This window comes from Cyprinus carpio, chromosome A25 (genome assembly GCF_018340385.1).
Source record: "Cyprinus carpio isolate SPL01 chromosome A25, ASM1834038v1, whole genome shotgun sequence".
NCBI lineage: Eukaryota > Metazoa > Chordata > Actinopteri > Cypriniformes > Cyprinidae > Cyprinus > Cyprinus carpio.
In genome coordinates, this window is record NC_056596.1 from 10156981 (window position 1) to 10167687 (window position 10707).

Sequence of the window (10707 nt, forward strand, 5' to 3'; positions counted from 1 at the left end):
TAGGTATTAACATATACCATATAGATCAAACAAACATTGATCCTGTCAAGGTGACAATACAATCATTTTTGCTCAGCCATTTTTTCCAGGAAAGAACCCAAACACCTCCTGACTGGAAGGTGAGTAACTGCTCAGGAAGGAACTCCACAGCACAGAACCCCACAGCTCTGGTTAGAGATACAACCATCATATATCCAGTAATAAATACATCAAAAAGTCAAATCTGACATCTGTTTTGATCTTTTGATTACCCAACCTCCGTCATGTCAATATGGGGGTGAAAGGACCACTTTTGACTTGGCAGTCACTGTGACAGGTCATATAGCCATAAATCAACTCATAAATCTGACCATGTACACATTTGACATATGACAACCTGTCAATCAACGCTGACTGGACCCTCCATAAATCAGGGTCATAAATCAAAAGTGACGGAAAGTTGCAACTACTGACCGCGGTGTTTACTGATCTCTGTATTTTACTAACTCCCTGGACTGATCTCCCCTCTCCTGCAGCCTGATCTTCATTAACTCTCTGAGTTACTCTTTCTATAACCATAGGGTCTGGGGTGACAGATCTTCCATAATTTGGGCACGTTACTTATTCTATCCGTTTTCTTCGATTAATGCATTCACAAGGGCTCTGTCCCCATTGTGATTTAATTAAATCCAAAAATCCCCAGCTGAGATTATTGGCATAGCCACTGGAACTGAACGATAATTATTATCTCTGGCCACTTTGCATATTTTGTTAATCAAAGTGTCTAAAGTGAGAATTGCCGTTAATTCTTCAGCTAAGTCACCATTTTGACCTTTCCCAGCAAACATTTGGATGTTTATGACCGTTGAAAAGACGTCCCTCCGACACGTCCCGTCATGGTTGAAAAATAGTTCCAAAATGAATGTTGAACATGAATTCCACGTCTTTTCTGCACGTCCCTGGACGTCTAAATGCGTCGTGCTCTCTGGATGTTTTCAGTGTGTTTCTGCATTAGCTTTCCAATTGTTTGTGTATATATTACTCCGTAGCAATATAGAAAATAATCACACCACCCATTGTGAAAGGCCAAGTCAGGATTATGTCTTGAGGTTTAATACATCTTGACAAAGGTTCAAATCGGTCCATTCAAGACCCTGACACGTCCATTAAAACGTTTTAATCACGTGTACATCACAAACAAGAACACATTTTTTTGAAAGTTGCATGTTGCAAAGTTTTTGAAAGCATGTTCTGATTTCGCACATGTGGATTTATTGTTTTTGAACAGCTTTAGCATCATAGTTACCCCAAACTAAAATACCAATTACAAAATACTGAACTATACTACCACGGATAGTTCACCCAAAGAACGAAATCAATTCTGTCATTTTACTCAACCCTCATGTTTCCAACCTATATACCGTTTCGTATGTTCTGACGATATTGTTTTCACGTTTGCTTTACTGGGTTCAATGACGAATAAGAACTATTGACAAGATTATAAAAAAGCGTTAGTTAAAAAAATTAGTTTTTAATTGTAATATTTGTATCCACTTTGGATTTCTGAAAGACGTTTACAGGCTTACACATTTGCGTCCAGAAAAAATGATTATAAATAAAACGGTCATCACATGAATAAAAAGTGCTGAAAGTGACTCAGTTTTGAAACTCAATTAGTTTGCCCAAAAATTCTATTTTCGCAGTTATTTTTATGTTATTATTAATGTTTTTAATATATAATAATATAAATAAATATTATTATTTATTTAATGCACTTTATTTATTACTATACTGTTAATCATATTTATTTACAAAAATAATATTAATTATTTAATGTTGAAATATTATTCATATTTTGAAACATGTGGGATGATACCACCTTGCAGGAGCCCATTGGTTGTCATGGTGACAAGAAAATCATAAAAACATAGAAGGACCCTCATATAAAATATGTTTGAAATCATTGATTTTATAAAATCAAAGTGGTTGTCAAACACTTTTCAACTGTATAGCGAAACCAGACAAGAATTCAAATATTACATTTCTGAGAAATGCCGTTCATGTGTTTTCTACTGGAAATGTTAAAACTGTTTCTTTTTATCATGTCTTTATTAATCTTGTCATTGACTTACGCAGCTGTCTAATAAACACCAAAGATATTTGGAAGAATGTTTGTAACCAAGCAGATCTCACAACCCATTAACTTACCATTGCAGGAAAAAATGATTATGATGAGTTAATGTGAGGCGAGATCTGCTTGGTTACAAACATTCTTCCATATTCTTTGTGTTCAGCAGAAATAGAAAGGTATACAGGTTTGAAAAACATAGAGATGAGAGAAATTATGACTATTTTCATTTTTGGGTGAGCTGTCCCCCTAACCCATTACAGTTGTTTGGCTCATTTTTTGTATCCACCACCCCCAGCTCTTCCTGGAGCGTGCTTCAGGTCTTCTGTCATTGCAGTCTCCACTTCTTCACAGCTTTTGAGGGAAGAGAATATATATATATATATATATATATATATATATTATAGTATATATATATATATATATATAGATTATATAATTAATGAAACGATAACGTGCATCATCACTACGACACGGCATTAGTTCTGGCTTTGTTCACACAGCGCTCGTTCTCGGGACTGCAAACCCGGCAATGTTACTAGGTCCCCGACCCGGGTTCAATCCCGGAATCAATACCCCGGACGTGTTTGCTTTCACACAGAAGTCGACCCGGCAATGTTCCGGCAATATGCCGGGTCCGACGTGCAGTGTGAAAGGGGCTATATCACAAATCTTTTTTTTTTTTTTTTTTTTTTTTTGTATTTACAGGTTTCTTGTCAGGATAAATCCTGAAAATTCGAAATGCAGTTCTGAGTTCCAGGTGAGCAGAAAGAGTGGGAGGATTGTTTTTTAGGGAGGAAAACCACAGCCGTAAACCCACAAGTTTCATCTTCATTCGGGAGTTTGCACAATATGACTGGCAGAATCATTAAGGTAAGAGTAATAATAGGGTGTGCAGTGGAGCCAATATCTGTAGTAATCAGAATTATTTGTGTCTGAATGTTTAGAAAAACCTTTAAAATGGTGGAAAAGGCCAGAAATAACCAAATTTTTATGAAAAAATGTAATTCTGTTCCCTTCGCCGTTTTCATTTAACAAATATGCTTTGTATAACTCACAGAATTTATATATATTTTTTTATTATAATTGTAATATTTCTATAAACAAGTTAAACAAGTAAAACAATACCTGAATTCTGAAAGGCACACCAAAACAGCAATGCAGTTATTTGATTTGCAGTTGTGCTGTGCTCATTTCATTCATGGAGTTTACACTCATTTGTGTTTCATAGGGCTGATTGAAATGGCCAAAAATTATCTTGATTAAAATGTTTCATATCAGTCTAATATCATATCAGTCATTTATATATTCATTAAATATCTTCTGAGGTAAGTTGTAAAATTGCTTGACATTATTGCTTTCTGTTTTGGCAACCATCACATACATCACAATGTGAATTACTTTTAAAGGATTGGTTTCACCTTTCAAATGAAAATAAACACAGTCTGAGATATATTAATTAATATCCTGACGAATCCAAATTTTATAATGGCAGTGAGTGATACCAACAAGTATGAAGCTGATGAAACTGTATGTATCCACATCCATCCATCATAAACGTACTCCACACGGTCCTGTGGAGGTTAATAAAGGCCTTCTGAAGTGATGCAGGAAAATCCATATTTAAAACAAGTTATGAAGTAACGAATAGGGTGACGTAGCTTTTGCCAGACAGCCTTACGATAATTTCAAGTTATGAAAAAAACCAAACTGGCATCACGTTAGTTAGGCTTTTTCCATAAGTTAAACAGGGAAGGTGTAGGACATGACGTAAGCTTTTTGAAATGCGAGAGTTTTACACTTACTTTGTAAGTTGAAGGCGGTTTGGCGGAAGCTAGATATTTCACTTCATAGCTTATTAAATATGGATATTCTTTTACACAAACGCATCACTTTGCATAAGAAGGCCTTTATTAACCCCGCAAAGCTGTGTGGAGTAGGTCTATGATGGATGAATGTGGATGGAGACACTTTCTTCAGCTTCATACTCGTTGGTCCCCCGTTCACTGCCATTATAAATCTCAGATTGCATGCAGGATATTTATTATATAATCTCTGACTGTGTTCATCAGAAAGAAAAAAGTAATATACACCTAGTATGGCTTGAGGGTGAGTAAAGCTTGGGGTAATTTCCATGTGAAAGTGAACTAATCCTTTAAAGGACCACTAACAATAAATGCATTGAAAATATGCATTGAAAATTATATTTGCTTTTATGAAGCAAAGTCAAGGAGTGACTTGCCAGAAAACCGGTATCTGTTGAGCATGATTCAAATTTAAAAAACGAAAATAGCAGGAATGTTATATATTTAGTTAACATCTTACTGAAATAGATGATTAATCCATTTTACAGTACCGACCTGAAAGTTTGTGAACCCCTTGCAGAATCTGTGAAAAATTTTAACAGAATAACGAGATCCATCAAAAATTATTTTTATTTAGTACTGTCCTGGGTAAGATATTTTATATAAAGGAATGTTTACATTAAGTCCACAAGACAAAAAAATAACTGAATTTATTAAGAATGATCCCGTTCACAGTTTGTGAAACCATTGACTCTTAACGTACTGTGTGTGGGATTATACTGGATGGTCCCCCCCCTACAATGTTTTTTGTTTTTTTTTTGGATTTTGTGATTGCAATTATCCACCAAAATGTACACTGTATGTTTACTTTTGAGTTAAAAAATATTAATGAAAAAAAAATTTTCAGTCAATTTCAGTGGCTGCGGGGCCCTATGCACAAGCTTTTGCCCATCATTTACAGGTGTTGATAATGTGAGGTTTTTTGGATGATTAGTTGTATGTTTGGCCTCGATGATTGATTTGTTCTTATGATTTCCTGCAGGATTATCAGAAGTGTGACTTTTTCCACATGACACCAGCCCTCCTCACCTGGCCTTCATCCTCACCTTCTTTCTTTGTTCACACTTCTTTCTTTGTTCTACTGTGTTGTGTAAGTTTGTATTTTACGTATTAATTTTTGCATGAATTGTTTCACTGATTTTAAATTAGTAATTTAAATTAATTAGTCGTGTTTCAAAAACGATTTTTATTGTTGCATTATGTCACAGTTATTTCAGTTCTTAATTAATAAATTGTTCTTTAGTTTGTTTTTTAAAAACATATTTTAATGTTGTATTATATGCTATTATTAGTACTAATGTATTGTTCTGTGTTTTTTAATTATAAATTGCTAATTAGTCTTGTTTTTTTAAAACATATTTTTATTGTTGTATTATATGCTATTATTACTACTAATGTATTGTTCTGTGATTTTGATGATTAATCATAAATTGTTAGTCTTTTAATTAGTAGTTAGATTTTTATGTCATTGTTTTTTTTACTAATGTAGTTGTGTTAAAAAATTTAAATAAACTGCTTTTGTGGCAATTAAAGATTCAATTGTTTCTTTTTTCTATTTCCCATCAGCAGTTGAAATAGCACTTTTACAGGTTTTCTACAAATTCTAAACGTTAGACAGTAACACTATTAAAAAATTAAAAATACATTTCATAACTGGCATAATACTATACAGTATTACTTAAAAAATCAACAGTATAATACTGTACTTGGAAATGCGTAAAAAAAATACATTAAAAATGCTGTATTCAATAGTAGCCTAACGCACCTACGTGCTACGTTAGTAGTTGTACCGAGTAATTTTACTGTTTGAATGAAATTCACGAGTCAACTACTGGATAATTTGTTGCTCAGTAAGAGTTACTGCTTATTTGACAATAATTTTTTTACAGTATACTTGGTGCACTTTAATGAATATTGCATTATTAACCAAGGTGTAAGCACAGCTTTTGCAATATTTTACAGGTATTTCATATGAGGGTCATGACGGACTATAAATGCACGTGTAAAAGAGGTCACCTAGTGACGTCTTCTCACACTATAAATGCACGTGTTAGCTAAAGGTCAAAGTAAAACAATATATACATGCCACCCCATAGAACTATAGACATGATACAACGTCTCTGAATGCATTTTTTATAGAAATGTTCTGTTGTTAGCATATTTTTACCGAATTATGCTGCTCCTAACGAACTGTTAAGTCGTACTCGCGACTACTTTTGGCCAGGGACACAAGACGTTGCCGTCGGACCAATGTTTGCTGGGTTGTGTTGTTTGTCTCCCCTCTTCTCTCTCTACAGCACCATGTCTGCTTTTGTAAAATTTGTAAAATGTTTATGAGGACCATGAAGTAGGGGGTTACGGCAGAGGCGTCATCCCCATTCAAAGAGATTTTTGAGCCAAGTGGATTTTGAATGCAGCTTCCAAAAGACAAAAAAATAGCCGGTTAATATTTTCTATATTTGATACAATCACACACCCGGCATGAGAACGTTTAGGCGAGTCGACATCATGTCATCAGCTGCTAAATTCAGATCTGCGTTCGCTGGCTGGCGCTGAGCCAGAGACAGACGCGTTTTTACAGCACTGCGCATTATAACCAATCACACGAGATTCTGTTGAGCTTATGAATGCAATGACCAATCAGAGGTGTTCCGATGAGTCATCGTTAAAATGCCTGTGCTTCATTCACTCGCTCGCTGACTGAAGAGCTCTTTCTAGAGAATTCTCTCGTCAGAAACAACAAAGTGCTGATGTGTGTACGAACCTGTAAATAAGATATTGATTTCACAGTGTTAACAGTTTCAGTGATTTTAATGGGAGTTTTTGAGAGTGACTGAACTCTAGACTGTCAGTGAAAATGTTATTTGATAATGTAAATGTTCTTTGCTCTCTTTCTGTACAATAAAAGATTAGTAGCCGTTTTTATATCACATTAACTTTCATTGTTTAAATTCACATTTAATATAAAGTCAGTCGTATTAAAAATATGTTATGGCATGACACCCATATCTGTTACTTGAGTAAACAGACAGGTTTTTATGCATATTTAATAGATTACATTAGTAGGCTACTTTGACCATCGCATATTATCTAACATAGCCTAATCTATGAAGGTGAGAATCGAGATATTTCATGATATAGTTCATGCGCCTGGGAGTATTTAATATACCTAAATAAAAAAATTAAATAAAATAATGCTTATTATAATTTGGGCAATATGCTGTTGTGGCTGCTGTGTGTCACATGATGAACACCCCCCACACCCCCCACCCCCACTCGTGCTCCCTCAAAAATATACATTTTGTTTACATTTTGCAGAACATACGGAAGAAGATCCGTCAATGTGCATTTGGTTCGTTATGTTCAGCTTGTTCGGTACCCCTAGCCGTCGTGTGAGGAGTTTTCACTCTTCTCTGTGTCAGAGGTTATTTATACATATATAATACCTACTTTAAAATATAATTTATTTCAGTGAAGCAAATCAGAATTTTCAGCAGCTGTTACTCCAGTTTTCAGAGTCATGATCCTTAAAAAATTATTCTAATATTTGATTTATTACGGCCAGTGCTTGAAACCAGTTTTGGAACCTGTGACGGTTTGTTTAGATTCTTTTATGAATAGAAAGCTAAATAGAACATCACTGATAGTAAATCAACATATTGGAATGATTTCTGAAGGATTATGTGACACTGAAGACTGGAGTAAAGGCTGATGAAATATATATATTTAATACACACACATACATTGCATACATTTTATCTATATATCTAAATAAAAATAGACTATGGATACAGTATATGATCCAAAGTAACTAACTACGTGAGTAGTTTTTTTTATCCGACATTTTTTTACTCTTACTCAAGTAACTATTCAGACTAGTACTTTTAATTTTATTTCAGTAAATATTTCTATAAGTACTTTTACTTTTACTTGAGTACAGTTTTTGGATACTCTACCCACCTCTGTTTTTCTTTTATTTGAGTAAATATTTCTATAAGTACTTTTACTTTTACTTGAGTACAGTTTTTGAGAAACAAAGTCTCATCTTTCGAATTATGTCTTTTTTTCAGGAAATTAAAACAATAAATGCTGTTTTGATTCTCTTTGATCGAGGGTGGCACCGGCCCCCCTCAAATTATGCTAAAGTGTGGGGTTTTAATAATGTTAGCGTTCTTCTGACACTTGGTATTTTAAGATGTAAAATACACCTTGTATTGAATAAACAAACGTTTTTGCGTGGTAGTCTTATATTTTTTATTTTCGTTTGCAATGTCCAAGAACAGCTTCACATTTAAATGATTTTGTCTTTAAAAAGATGAGAATATGACTATTAAACATACTATTTGTAAGTTAGAGTTTTTATTTTTAGGCAGAATTTTGTGTAAAAAAAAAAAAAAAAAAAAAAAAAAAAGAGGACAACAGCAGCAATACATTCAAGGTTTCTTCAAGAAGAAATCATGTCAAAGACAGGTATGCAGTACAGAGACAGGGCCAAGTTGTCCAGCAAATTAGCAGCCCTGAACTGACAGCACAGGTCAGAGCCAGCCAGAGAGGGCCATGAAGACTACACCAGCATCCATCTATATGCAGCAAACAGGCGAAAAGTCAGAACATGAGCAGTTTTTTACAAAAAGTTCACTAGACACACACAACACTGTCTGTTTGGACCAATAAAAAGAAGTTTGAGAATAAGTAGCCTATTGTCTTTGGTTCGGTGTTTTTATTTATAAAAAGAGATATTGATTTGTCCAGGCACTTGTGCATGTGGCGCGACAAATCGCTTTTATAAATGCCTCAGTTCAAACGGCAAAGCAACAGGAGTGGATATAATGGGGGGGCTAAAAAGCTTGCCACAGCTCCAACCTGTCCTCCACCAGTACGCCTGTATGCTATAGGTCGTTTGTCCAAATCCCTGAAATAGACACATCAGAGCATATACAGTAGGTGGACAACAAGAATGGGTAATACCGCCGCCGCAGGGCCACGGCGTAAACTGCAAGTCACCAAAGTACCGCCAGGTGGCGCAAGTGGACGGAGTTGCAAAACTGCGAATTGTAATTGTAAAATGTTGGTTTTTGTGTAAATGAAAGGAAATGAAAGGATGAAGTAAGAGCAACAATGAACATTATAATATAACATTGTAACGTCCTTAAAAAACAAAACCATTAGAAAATTTACAGTGGAGAGTTATTTGCAAAATGTGGGGTAGTCTTAGGCTACAGTCTATGCCTCAACCTTTAAAAGAAAGACCTTATACCTACACACACACACACACACACACACACGATAATATTCCATAATGTATATATATATGTTATTATATATATATTATCTATATATATATTATATCTAATATAATATAAGATATATATATAATATATTATTATTATTTATTATTTTATTTTAAATAGCAAAATGTTATTCCGATGAGGTGGGTGGCTGATGGTAACGAAAGGGGTCGATAACGTAGCAAAAAGTAAAACAAAAAAACAAAAATATATATACAAACCCTTTCCAAAAAAGTTGGGGACACTGTACAAATTGTGCCCATAAAAAACAGAATGCAATTTGGAGTGTGGAGTTTTCAAATTTCAATATTTTATACAGAATACAACATAGATGACATATCAAATGTTTACAACTGAGAAATGTATCATTTTTAAGGAAAATAAGTTGATTTTTAACATTTCATTGCATCAACACATCTCAAAAAGTTGGGACAAGGCATGGTTTACCACTGTGGTCGGCATCCCCTCTTCTGTTTAAATAACAGTTTCTGTGCAAACATCTCGTGGGGACTGGAGAGAGACAAGTTTGCTCAAGTTTCGGAATAGGAATGTTGTCCCCATTCTTGTCTAACTACAGGCTTCTAGTTGCTCAACTGTCTTAGGTCTTCTTTGTAGCCATCTTCCTCTTTATTGATGCGCCAAATGTTTTCTATTGGTGAAAGATCTGGACTGCGGCTGGCCATTTCAGTACCCCGGATCCTTCTTCTACCGCAGCCATGATGTTTGTAATTGAATGCAGTATTGTGGTCTGGCAATTGTCATGTTACGGAAAATGCAAGGTCTTCCCTGAAAGAGACGACTTCTGGATGAGAGCATATGTTGTTCTAGAACTTGGATATACCTTTCAGCAATTGATGGTGTCTTTCCAGATGTGTAAGCTGCCCAGGCTACATGCACTCATGCAACCCCATACCATCAGAGTCTGCGCTTTCTGAACTGGCCTGAATAACAACTTGGGTTTTCCTGTCCTCGTTTAGCCTGATACCTGGGCTCCAGTTTTTTCAAAAAGACTTCAATTTTGATTCGTCTGAACCACAGACAGTTTCCACGTTGCCACAGTCCATTTAAATGAGCCTTGGCCCAAAAACCGACTTCGCCTCTGGATCATGTTTAGAGTATGGCTTTCTTTTTTGACGTATAGAATCAATTTGTTCAATTTAAAGGATATGTTGTAAAGTGAAGGGATCTAAAAATATCCTGTTGGTACATTAGCCTATAACATTATTAGTTATAACCGTTATTATTTCTGAATGTAATAAAATGCAAACTTTATTTTTTAGCTTATTTAAAAAAAACAAAAAAACATGCAGCTAACGAAAATAGGTGATTAATCGGTTACAATTAATTATATACTTAGGAACAGAGTCTGGGAGTATGAGTATGTTGTTAACTATTTACAAGGTTCGTGTATGTTTTCATCCAGGTGGTTTTTTTTTTTTTTTTTTTT

General features: G+C 34.7%; 1 protein-coding gene across 1 annotated transcript in view; it reads left to right on the forward strand.

Moving 5' to 3' along the window:
- Positions 1-2900: 2900 nt before the first annotated feature.
- LOC109089818 (interferon-induced GTP-binding protein Mx3-like) overlaps positions 2901-10707 on the forward strand; it is a 32389-nt gene continuing 24582 nt past the window's right edge. Inside the window, exon 1 of the mRNA XM_042715408.1 lies at positions 2901-2980. The gene's annotated coding sequence lies outside the window, so the exon portion shown is untranslated. The remainder of the gene's footprint in view (positions 2981-10707) is intronic.